We start from the raw sequence: 12,325 nt of genomic DNA on the forward strand, positions 1-12,325 counted from the left end.
GCTAAGAAAACAAGACAGAAGGTCAGTAGGCCACAATGATGGTCAGTGAAAGTCTGTTTAAAGATCGGCATACAAAACTATACATGTCATCCAAATTTCAAGGCTGCATCTTAAAAAAAAAACAAACAAACAAGTAGGTCAGTAGGTCAAGGGTACAGTCAAATAAGTGCTAATTACTTTGGGTCACAAGGTAAGTTTTTCCTTCCGGTTGCCATGGTAACCAGGCTTCTATATGGAATTCAATTCTTATAACAATTTTTAAAGAAGACAATCCAAGAAACCTCTGTGAAGTTTCATCAAAATTGGCCTAACGGTTTAGAAAATGTTGTTTATAGGAAAGTGTGGACGGACGACGGACGGACGGCGGGCGATCACAATAGCTCACCCTGAGCCTTTGGGTCAGGTGAGCTAAAAAGGAAGTTTAATCAGTTATAGCCTCTTATACAATGTAGCAATCTTGTGATATTAGAAAGTTTATTACGTGTTTTTTTTCTGGCAGATGTAATTTTTTATTGTATTGATAAAATGTGAAAAGAGTAGTACAAAAGGGTAGAAGACATGATTATTGGATAAGATAAATTTATAAGATAATTCTTGCACTTTAACTTTTCTTTAGCAGGTACTTGTCATTCTATCTAAAGATATAAAATTACGTATGTTTAAAAACAGAATATCAAAGCAGATATTAATCAACAAAAGTTTTTCCTGGCTAATCTATTTTTTTTCAATTGCATAATATTATTGTGTTAAGTTTTGCAAGACTCCATTTTTTTAGTTTCAAAGTTACTTTCTAAATCAAGATTATTTTTAATATGCACATCAGTACAAAAATGCATTCAAGATTAAATCACAATTCTCACTAAAAAGCCTTTGCTGTAGTTAATGGGAATTGATTGTAAATTTTCGATTGAATCTATTCTCATTTAGAGAAATAAAACTCTAATGAGTTAATTTCATAGTTTAAATTGCTTTTTACAATGTATGTACTTACCTGTTAATTTTTCGCCTTTAAGTGTGATAAGTCACTACAATATCATGTACTGATGACTATCTGATCCAGAATACATTTTTGTTTAAACTTTGAACTTAGAATATTAAAAATTGCGACATGTTTTTATGTGCTTACGTTCGAACACTTGACATGTGTATCAATTATTAGTCGAGCATTTAAATCTTTCATCATAAACAGACACTTCAGATACCAGTCTTGTTACTGAACCTTGTGGGTATATTCTTCTTAACATATAATAATCTACTATTGTGTCCATAGGAAACGGATGCTATGAATATGGATATCCCGACATACTGTGCCATGCTCTAAATAGCAAATGTTTTGTACAGAACATCTTCACATGAATGGTATTTGACTATAAGTTTGAAGCAAATTGTATTCAGACTAGGTTGTTTATCTGAGCAACTTTGAATAGATTCCTTCAAAAAGTGTATTAGGAATGGATTTCTTTTCTGGTGAAATTAAGAGATGGTCATAATTCAAGATAAAAAAATCAATTATTTGTGGTCATATTCGCATCTGGTCCTTCAACTTTGAAACTTTCAAACATATCATTTCAGCAGTGATGCAGGAATTGAACATAAATATATTTCATCTTGTCCGTGTGCAACTTCACAGGCGGGTCGCCATATTAATCATGGATGAACGTGACGAAGAAAGGCTACAGAAAGGTTTGAGGAAAGTGATAAGTTTGACCAAATTCTTACACGTTTAGAAATTACGGTAAACAATCAAATTCTCGCGAAATTATTTTCCATTTCGTTGTACTTATAAATTATTATCCACTTCAGTAATAAGTGTGTTAGTTACAGGTACGCATGATATATTACTGGGGATTTGCGCGGCCGGTCGTCGGCAATCCAGAAATAAATATGATCCATTTCGTCAATGAAATTATTCTCCATTTTGTTGTAGTTATAAATTATTATCCATTTCAGTAATAAGTTTGTTAGTTACAGGTACGCATCATATAAATTACCGAGACGTCGCGCGGCCGATCGTCGGCTGCCCAGGAATAGATGTTATCCATTTCGGCAATGAAATTATTATCCATTTCGTTGTAGTTATAAATTATTATCCATTTCAGTAAGAAGTTTGTTAGTTACGGGTACGCATCATATACATTACCGGGGCTTCGCGCGGCCGATCGTCGGCTGCCCAGGAATAGATATTATCCATTTCGGCAATGAAATATTCTCCATTTCGTTTTAGTCATGAATTATTATCCATTTCAGATATAAGTTTGTTAGTTACGGCTACGCATCATATACATTACTGGGGCTTCATACGACCGGTCGTCGGCTACCCAGGATAGCCGGACAACTGTAAAATATCACTATATCAGATCATAAAACATGTCATCAGGATATGCCAAATGAGTTTTAGACAAACTGCAGTAGTTTCAGTGCTAGAGCTTAAAAATATCTTACTAGGAATTGGCGATCAGTAGCCTAGTATAATAAGTATTTCTTGAAGGGAGATCCGCAAGTAACATAAAAAACTGTTTACCAACACTTCTAGAGCTAGACATATATAGAGGGGAAAATCCAGTTCAGTGACAACGGCTTATCCTCTCATAAATTACCTCCTTAAACGGTGTTAAAAATTATAGGAATTATCTTGGGGTTCGGTTACCGGACCTAAATTTAATACGACTGCGAATCCAGACTGATACTGAATATACACACTTTTAGAAACTACTGCTGTCTGCAGTAATAAGTATTTCATGATCATGCGATGTCATTCCCAACAAGAGGACCATGATGGTCCTGAATCGCTCACCTGTCCCCAAGTGACCCAGTTTTGAACTGAGTATGACGTCGTTTTTTCTATTATTTGAACAGTGACCTAGTTTTTGAGCTCATTTGACCCAATTTTAACTTTGACCTAGATATCATCAAGATAAAAATTCTGACCAATTTTCATGAAAATCCATTGAAAAATATGGAATCTAGAGAGGTCACAAGGTTTTTCTATTATTTGACCTAATGATCTAGTTTTTAAAAACACGTGACCCAGTTTTAAACTTGGCCTAGATATCATCAAGGTGAACATTTTCACCAATTTTTATGAAAATCTCATGAAAAATATGGCCTATAGAGAGGTCACAAGGTTTTTCTATTATTTAACCTAATGACCTAGTTTTTGACCGCACGTGACCCAGTTTCAAACTTGATCTAGATATTCTCAAGGTAAACACTCAGACCAATTTTCATACAGATCCCATGAAAAATATGGCCTCTAGAGAGGTCACAAGGTTTTTTTTATATATTTTGAACTACTGACCAAATTTTTGAAGGCACGTAAACCAGTTTCGAACATGACCTAGATATCATCAAGTTGAACATTCTGACCAATTTTCATGAAGATCAATTTGAAAGTATGGCCTCTAGAGAAGTCACAAGGTTTTTCTATTTTTAGACTTACTGACCTAGTTTTTGATCATATTTGACCCAGCTTCAAACTTTATCTAGATATCATCAAGATGGACATTCAGATTAATTTTCATACATATCCCTTGAAAAATATGGCCTCTAGAGAGGTCACAAGGTTTTTTATTTATTTGACCTATTGACCTAGTTTTTGACGGCACGTGACCCAGTTTCAAACTTGACCTGGATATCATCAAGATGAACATTCTGACTAACTTTCATGAAGATCCACTGAAAAGTATTGCCTCTAGAGAGGTCACAAGGTTTTTCTATTTTTAGACCTACTGACCTAGTTTTGGACCGCACGTAACCCAGTTTCGAACTTGACCTAGATATCATTAAAATGAACATTCAGACCAATTTTCATAAAGATCCCATGAAAAATGTGACCTCTAGAATGGTCACAAGCAAAAGTTTACGCACGGACGGACGGACGGACTCTGCGTGATCACAAAAGCTCACCTTGTCACTTTGTGACAGGTGAGCTAATAACACGCAGGTTACTCTGAAAAAGTTGAGAGTGCTGCCATTTGTTTATATGGATACAGCAGACGACCATACTACTGGTCCAGAGTGAATGCAGTCATTTTTTGCAGTTCTAAACTAAATTTTGATTGGTCTATTCACTCGAATTTTAAATTTAGAATCCGGTCAACAAAAATACACGTTGAGCGTGTAAATTTACGCGCTTATCGTGTAATTTATACGATAAGCGTGTAAAAAAATCCATATAAATTTACACGCCCACCGTGTATTATAGTACCGTTCGAGCGATTTCAGACTTTTGACCTAAACGGTACGTCATATTCTCAGTGTAGTAGAAACAGTAATAAAACTGCTCAGTAAGTCAGAAGAAGGTCTTTTAATTAAATCCTATTATTGCCGTTTTAGCGGTTATTATAGATTATTTGCAGGATAAATATTCAGCCTTACTGGTAAAAGGTCGTTTTGACACAAATACCGCTAACTTATTTCGAGCACTAACTATTCAGACAGGTTACGCGCACTTAGTGTTACATTGTGATTCAATGCCTCTTACAAAACCGCCTAGCACTCTGATATCTTCCTCGTGAATACTGAGTACATGTATTACCGCTGTACCTTGCATGAATACTGGAAAGTTTTGCTGCAACCCGTACGCTGTCAATATTTCTCAGAAAACCCCGTATTGCCCTTAATTAGTGACACTAAGTGCGCGTTACCTGTGTGGAATAGACAAATGGAAAGCAGACCATTTATCCCGAATAAAGTGTACGTACGAATGGAAACTTCACACCCACCTATTCAATATTTAGAAGTGAGGGATCCACACGACATAGATCGATTCGCGTCAATAATGGCAACGCAACTGCCACTGTACAATTTAATGTTTTGAGACCCCCTGACACTCAGCGTGGATGCCTTAGCACAAACCGATTTAGGGTTGATGAACAAAAACGTAAGCTCTCCTTTTTACACTGGTAACAAAAGTTTTGGACATAGTATGTGCATGGCGAGCAATAGCAACACTGATAGCTCCAAACGTGGAAGGCAAACCTTGGTATTTAAAACTTCTGTCTATGTTGATAGAAAAACCTTTACAAATCCATTTTTAAGCAGTAGGACCCAAAGCAGAGCCAATCAAAAACAGGTACTGGCAAATATATGCTTGGAGAATTTGTGGTGAACTAGGTTACGATGCATGAGTTGGTCAACCAGAGCCACGCACCATGCAACTCGTTGTTTAGAAGTATTTACTATGCGAACATATAATTTATATGCAAACCGTTTGGTTGAATTTTATGAAAAACAGAAGTATTGATTTCACTAAAAATGAAAAAAGTTGAACATTTGGCAGGTTTTTGTATGTGAAATAGCTGATGCCTCGGAAAGACCTGAATCTATGCTTAATACAGTTAGTGCAGCAATATCATTCCTTTTCCATTCAACTGATAAGTGTTCACCAACTCAAAACCCGGATATTAAACGCTTATTGGTTGCACTTACTAAAACGGGTACTTAGCGTCCTATGTTCAGACAGAAACCTATGCCAGTCGAAAAGTGTTAAATTAGGGGACAATGGCACTTAACCATAGCTGATTTGCGAATGAAATGTGTGACATTATTAGCAATAGTGTTGATGCCACGGATTTATCTCCAAAAGCAAACGTATTTAACCAAAGTGATTTAACGCTTCGGCGAGTTGCACTATCAACCATTGATTTAGATTTCAATGGGGATGATTCTTTGATAATTAATTTTTGGGGTATTAAAAATTACATGAAAAGACAGGGCTTCACAATAGAGATACCTCACAATACCGATCCTATAATGGACCCTGTACAGTGCTTGAAAAATACACTGATCGGACAAATTCTTTTCGAGATCCGCACCAAAGACCGCTATTCATTTCATAACGTTCACCATATACAGCTATTACCAGTGACACAGTTGGTAATATTCTAGAAAGTGTAATCAAGCGTGCAGGATAAGAAGGTTATTCTGCGAATTCTTTTAGACCCAAATGGCACAATGGCAGTGTCCCAACAAATTTTGCCTGAAACTGTTATGAAAATCGGTCGTTGGAAGACCAAATAGGTCTTCTTAAATCACTATCATGTGTATGGGAGAATTTCAGAATCATACACCAAAAACTTTAAGTTGTGGAGAGTAACGGATATTAATCGTACACGGGAAATGTTATAAGACAAATAGTCATTGAGATATATGTGTATACAGTTACATTTATGAAATTGCAAATAAAAGCATGTACTTACAGTTGATTTTAACAAGTTTAGTTGTTGGATTTATCATTAATTTGTTTATATTATTCATACAATATTTAGTGAAGTTCTCTAAATTAAGCACACAGTATTTACATTACAAAGAATAAGGTGAGGTTTAACGGATATTTGCAATAAATAGTAGTTAAACGAACGTCTTTCGTTGACGCGCACTTAACGGAAGTGTGCATGAATATATTTCATCTTGTCCATGTGCAAGTTTTATTAACCCAGTGAATATTCTATGGATATACCTTAGGATATGCAGAAGAGATTAGATGGTAACAGCTGTAGATTAGAAGACCCACTATGCATGGACAAGACAAACACAAAGTATTTACATTACAAAGATTATGGTGAGGTTCTTCTTGAAAGGCTATGACTGAGAGGGTGTAACCTTTGCAGCAATGAAAAATCCAAATATTATGTTGGTGGGTGGGATTTTACTCACGCATAATGTGATTCGGGTGGTCTTCGAATCTTCGAAAGGTAGCCCCCCCCTATACACACACACCCTGAGTGGCAGCTGTGACAGAGTTGGAAAGGTCTACACCAGGTGCGATAGTCCCCCGCACACCAGGCATTACGGCCGAGATGGTGTTCGGGTGGTCTTCACCAGGGACAATAGCCCCCTCCTCCCCATCACACCATACAACAGCCTTTTATGACAGGCCGCCTTGGTACTTATGGCGGCTCGTTGTATAAGTCAGCTCAGTGAGCTCTTGTTCGGTGAGACTGGAGAGTACCTAGCCAGTATTCAATCAAGGCGACCGAGTATTAGTTATAAAAATTCAGGAATGAACTTCAGGACAGATCTGTGCAACATATTCTCCCAGAAATATATCAGGAATATTCTATGTTATCTCATTTAATTCATTCTACTTGAAGACGCTATGATCATGGGACTGACGGGTAGAAAAATTCTTCCTTGTAAAAGTGAAAGTTTGGTTGAGAAAATACAAGTACTAGAGAGATAGAACCAGGAATATAAATGCCAGAGGGTTGATTTCCATGATAAGGTGGATCTTTTCAGGTTCAGCCCAGCTAATCTCCTGTTTAGAGAGAAATACATTAGCATTGGAGCAATGCAAGAAGTCACTCGGAAATAAGTTGACATGATGGAACCATTATTCAGGCGACATTGTTAAGATTGCTTTTTGAGAAATTTGAAATGAAGATGAAGTTATAGGAGCCCTAAAATCAAAAGTTAACCTATTTTAAAGAATTATGACAAGGGTGAGTGAGATAAGGGAGGAAGCCCTCTTACATCCCTCCAAGTCAAAGAATTTCCCGGAAGAAGATACCACAACGGAAAAGGGGGAACATATTTCACCTCTTATGTTCCAAATTGGTGATATGTCCAACAACCTAGAAACATGAATGAACTAGTTTCGGCACATAGTTCAACAGGGACCCAACAACGCTGAATGCAAGTACTCAACAAACGGACACCAACAGGGCCCATTACAGCATCCAGCACATACTGTGCGAATTTATCAAGTAATTTGCCTGTACCTTATAAAGAAGGCTTTTGGAAGGATGGGTTTTGTAGTTTTAGGTCTAAGAAGGTGCTTAGCAAGGACTCCGAGTCTGATAATCAAAAATAAATTAATTATTTAGACATTTTGTTCGCATTCTATGCAAGGCAGAATTTGTTCATAATGTTGTGCAGCTGAAAATCAATATAAGTCTTCTGTAAAATAAATACTAATAATAATCTGAATAAAAAAGTATACGATGAAGATTCAATGCAGAAATTTAATAACTTTTGTAAAAGACCAAATCAACGAAAAAAAGTGTAAAATATCTAATTATGTATAAGTTGCAATTCTTTCAATTCTTATTTTTTATGACAGATGTTAACACTTTATTGCTGTCTCAACGTTGACACATTTATGCACTTTGATATTTGATAGTCCAGAATGTGCTTAAAGGCTTCTAAAAGTATTTATGATAAGATCTTTGTGATCGTCTGGCTAATTTAGATGTTAACACTTCCTAACTGATAATGTGTTGATTGCTGTCAAAACTTATTAATATTTTAAATACTTGCAATTTTATTACCATGTACGCTTTCTTGAATTTGATTGGTTTATACTGTTAATTATCGTCACAATAAGGGTCATTTTAATTGGTCAGTTATTATATGGTGAGAAAAAATATATTTTTAAGACAGCAGATTTTTGAGGAGAATAGATTTGGATTTCCAAGTAGAAACATCGTGGTTTTCCACTAGAACGCTAGAATTGTTAATACTTAAATCTTTTTTCTAATTGTTATATTCTACGGATAACCGTGTGAAAATTGTTATTTGTTGACTGTGTGGTTTTCCACTGAAGAAAAATAAAGAAGATAATCTGGAACTGTGTTTTATCATTTGGACATAACAAGTAGTGCCATAATACCTTTAACATACATCAAATTTACGGCATTACAATAACTTGGAAGTTTAGAATATTTTTTTTTTCAGAGTAGAGAACCAGAGATAGAATTTAGTCTCTTCTTTTCTTTCTTGAAAATATGTTTTGGTCTTCAAGAACTACAAAATATGATTAAAAAATAAGTTCCGTATTTAATAACTTCCTTTAATAAGTACACACGAAATAGTTAAATGCAAGTCTCTTTTTTTGTAGAAAATGTACTATGATTATGAAACTATCAGTGAAATTACACAAACAGTGTATTGTCAAATAATTCTTTAAAAGTACTAAAATCACACATCAAAGGTAAAGTAAAGAAACATGTTAAAATGAAATTTGGTTTTAACATGATAAAAAATAAGTTCCGTATTGAATAACTTCCTGTTTAATAAGTACACATGAAATAGTTAAATGCAAGTCCATTTTTGTAGAAAATATACAATGAAACTATCAGTGAAATTACACAAACAGTGTATTGTCAAATAATCCTTAAGTACTAAAATCACACATCAAAGGTAAAGTTAAGTAATAGATATCTACTTACTTTTAGTGATGCAAAATAGCGTATAAACAACTAAGGAATATAACTGAGACTATTTTAAGGTTGTTCGTAATCTCTGAACCGTACTCAAACCGTACATCCAACACGGAAGTAGTCTATTTTGCAGTATTGTATTTAACCACGATATTATAATTATTTGAATTAGATAAATATATGACTTTATGTATTAAGCTAATGTTCATTCATATAATTTATGTCTCACAAATTTTTGGGGAAAAAGAAAAGCTAACAAACATCTAGGACTTACACACGAGCGAATGAAGGCAGGAACTTGACGATACAAACAAAATCACCTCTTTCCCTTGCCATATTTGTCTTTTCAACATTCGAACATACTTAAGACAGAAATTTAGTAAAAATATATTTTTTTCCGGTGTAACATTCCAGTTTTTCCCCAGTCAGTTTTTCCCCGGGAAAAAAAGTCAACTGGTTGGTTCCCCCTCTCGGTTGTTTCCTCCCCCCCCCCCTAGTTTTTGTGCATTGACCGGTTGGTTTTTTCTCCCCCCTGGTTGGTTTCCCACACCCCTCCCTAATTTTTGTACATAAACAAGGGAGAAAAAAACTGGCTGGGTTTTTTCTCCCTCCTAGTGTTTTTCCCCGGGCCCCTAGTTTTTGCACATAAACAAGGGGAAAAAAAACAACCGATTGGTATTTTCTCGCCCCTGGTTGGTTCCCCCTTAGTTTTTGTAAATAAAAAAGGGAGAAAAAAAAAACAACCAGTTGGTTTTTTATACCCCCTTGTCCCCCCCCCCCCCCCACTAGTTTTTGTACACAAACAAGGGAGAAAAAACAACCGGTTGGTTTTTTCCTCCCCCTAGTTTGTTTTACCCTAGTTTTTGTGCATAAACAAGGGAAAAAACACAACAAGCTTTTTTTCTCCCAGCCCCCACCCCCCCCCCATAACTGGTTGTTTCTTCCCTTGTTTATGAAAAAAAAAGGGGTAAAAATCTGGGTGGTTGGTTCTTTCCCCCCCCCCCCCCTCCCCCTAGTATGTATGTGGATACATGTGTGAATAATAGGCAGTGATGGGGATGCAAATGACTGGTTGGCTCTTTCTCCCCTAGCATGTATGTGTGAATAATAGACAGTGAAAGGAGAAGAAACGAACTTGTTGGTTCTTTCCCCATAGTATCTACATGATTGTTTGATTAATGTACAGTAATGCGGGAAACAGTGACTATTTGGTTCTTTCCCTCAAGTGGGTATGTATCTACATGTGTGAATAATAGGCGATGAAGGGGGAAAAACTGATTGGTTGGTTCTTTCCCACATAGCATGTACAAGTGTATGTGTCTCCATGTGTGAATAATAGGCAGTGAAGTGAGAAGAATCTGACTGGTTGGTTCTTTCCCCCCTAGTATGTATGTGTCTACATGTGTGAATAATAGGCACTGATGGGGGATGAAACTGACTGGTTAGTTCTTTCCCCCCTAGCATGTATGTGTGAATAAAAGACGGTGAAAGGGGAAGAAACTGACTTGTTGGTTCTTTCCCCCTAGTATGTACGTGCCTGCATGTGTGAATGATAAGCAATGAGGGGGAAGAAACTGACTGGTTAGTTCTTTACCCCCTAGTGCATATATCTGTACATGTGTGAAAAATAGGTGGTACAGGGGGAAGAAAATGACTTCTTGGTTCTCTCCCGCTTAGAATGTATGTATTTACATGTGTGATTAATGTACAGTAAAGGGGGAAGAAACTGACAAGTTGGTTTTTACCCCTAGTGTGTATGTATCTACATATGTGGATAATAGGCGGTTAAGGGTTGGAGGGGGGTGGGGGGGGGAAGAAATTGACTGGATGGTTCTTCTCCCCTAGTATGTACAAGTGTATGTGTCTACATGTGTGAATAATAGACAGTGAAGGGAGAAGAAACTGACTTGTTGGTTCTTTCCCCCTAGTGTATTCTTCTTTCTCCCTTGTTTATGCAAAAATCACCTTTACCGTGTGTTATTAATACATGCAGATATACACATACCAGGGGGGAAAGAACCAACTAGTCAGTCTCTTCCCCCTTCACTGTGTATTACTGAGACATCCAGATACATAAGGGTGGGGGTGGGGGTGGGGGGGGGGGCAGCACCAACTAGTCAGTTTCTTCCCTTTTCACCGTATATTATTCAGACATGCATTCCCCCTTTACAGTGTATTATTCAGACATGCAGATACATACATACAAGGGGGAAAAACCAAGTAGTCAATTACTTCCCCCTTAACAGTGTTTTATTCACACATGCAGATATACACATACTAGGAGGGAAAGAACCAGTTAGTCAGTTTCTTCCCCATTCACTGTGTATTACTCAGACATGCAGATACATAAAAGGGGGAAATACCAACTAGACAGTTTCTTCCCACTTCACCGTGTATTATTCAGACATGCAGATATATACATACAAGGGGGGATGGGGGAGGGGTGGGGGTTGACCAACTAGTCAGTTTCTTACCCCTTCACAGTGTATTATTCAGACATGCAAATGTACATATACCAGGGGGGAAGAACCAACTAGTCAGTTTCTACCCCCTTAACAGTGTATTATTCAGACATGCAGATACATAAAAAGGGGAAAAGAACCAACTAGTCAGTTTCTTCACCCTTCACTGTGTATTATTCAGACATGCAGATATACACATACCAGGGGAGAAAGAACCAACTAGTCAGTTTCTTCCCCTTTACTGTGTATTGTTCAGACATGCAGATCTACATATACCAGAGGAGAAAGAACCATCTAGTCACTTTCCTCTGCCTTCACCGTGTATTCTTCCGACATGCAGATACATAAAATGGGGAAAGAACCAAATAGTCAGTTTCTTCCCCCTTCACCGTGTATTATTCCGACATGCAGATACATACATACAAGGGGAGAAACTAAGTAGTCATTTTCTTCCCCCTTCATCATGTATTATTCAGACATGCAGATATACACACACCAGTGGGGAAGGAACCAACTGGTCAATTTCTTTCCCATTCACCGTGTATTATTCATACATGCGGATACATACATACAAGAGTGGGGGGGGGGACCAACTAGTCAGTTTCTTCCCCCTTCACCATGTATTATTCAGACACGCGAATAAATACATAAAAGGGGGGAAACCTAACTAGTCAATTTATTTCCCCTTCCCCGTGTATTAAT

This window comes from Mercenaria mercenaria, chromosome 14 (genome assembly GCF_021730395.1).
Source record: "Mercenaria mercenaria strain notata chromosome 14, MADL_Memer_1, whole genome shotgun sequence".
NCBI classification, from domain to species: Eukaryota; Metazoa; Mollusca; class Bivalvia; order Venerida; family Veneridae; genus Mercenaria; species Mercenaria mercenaria.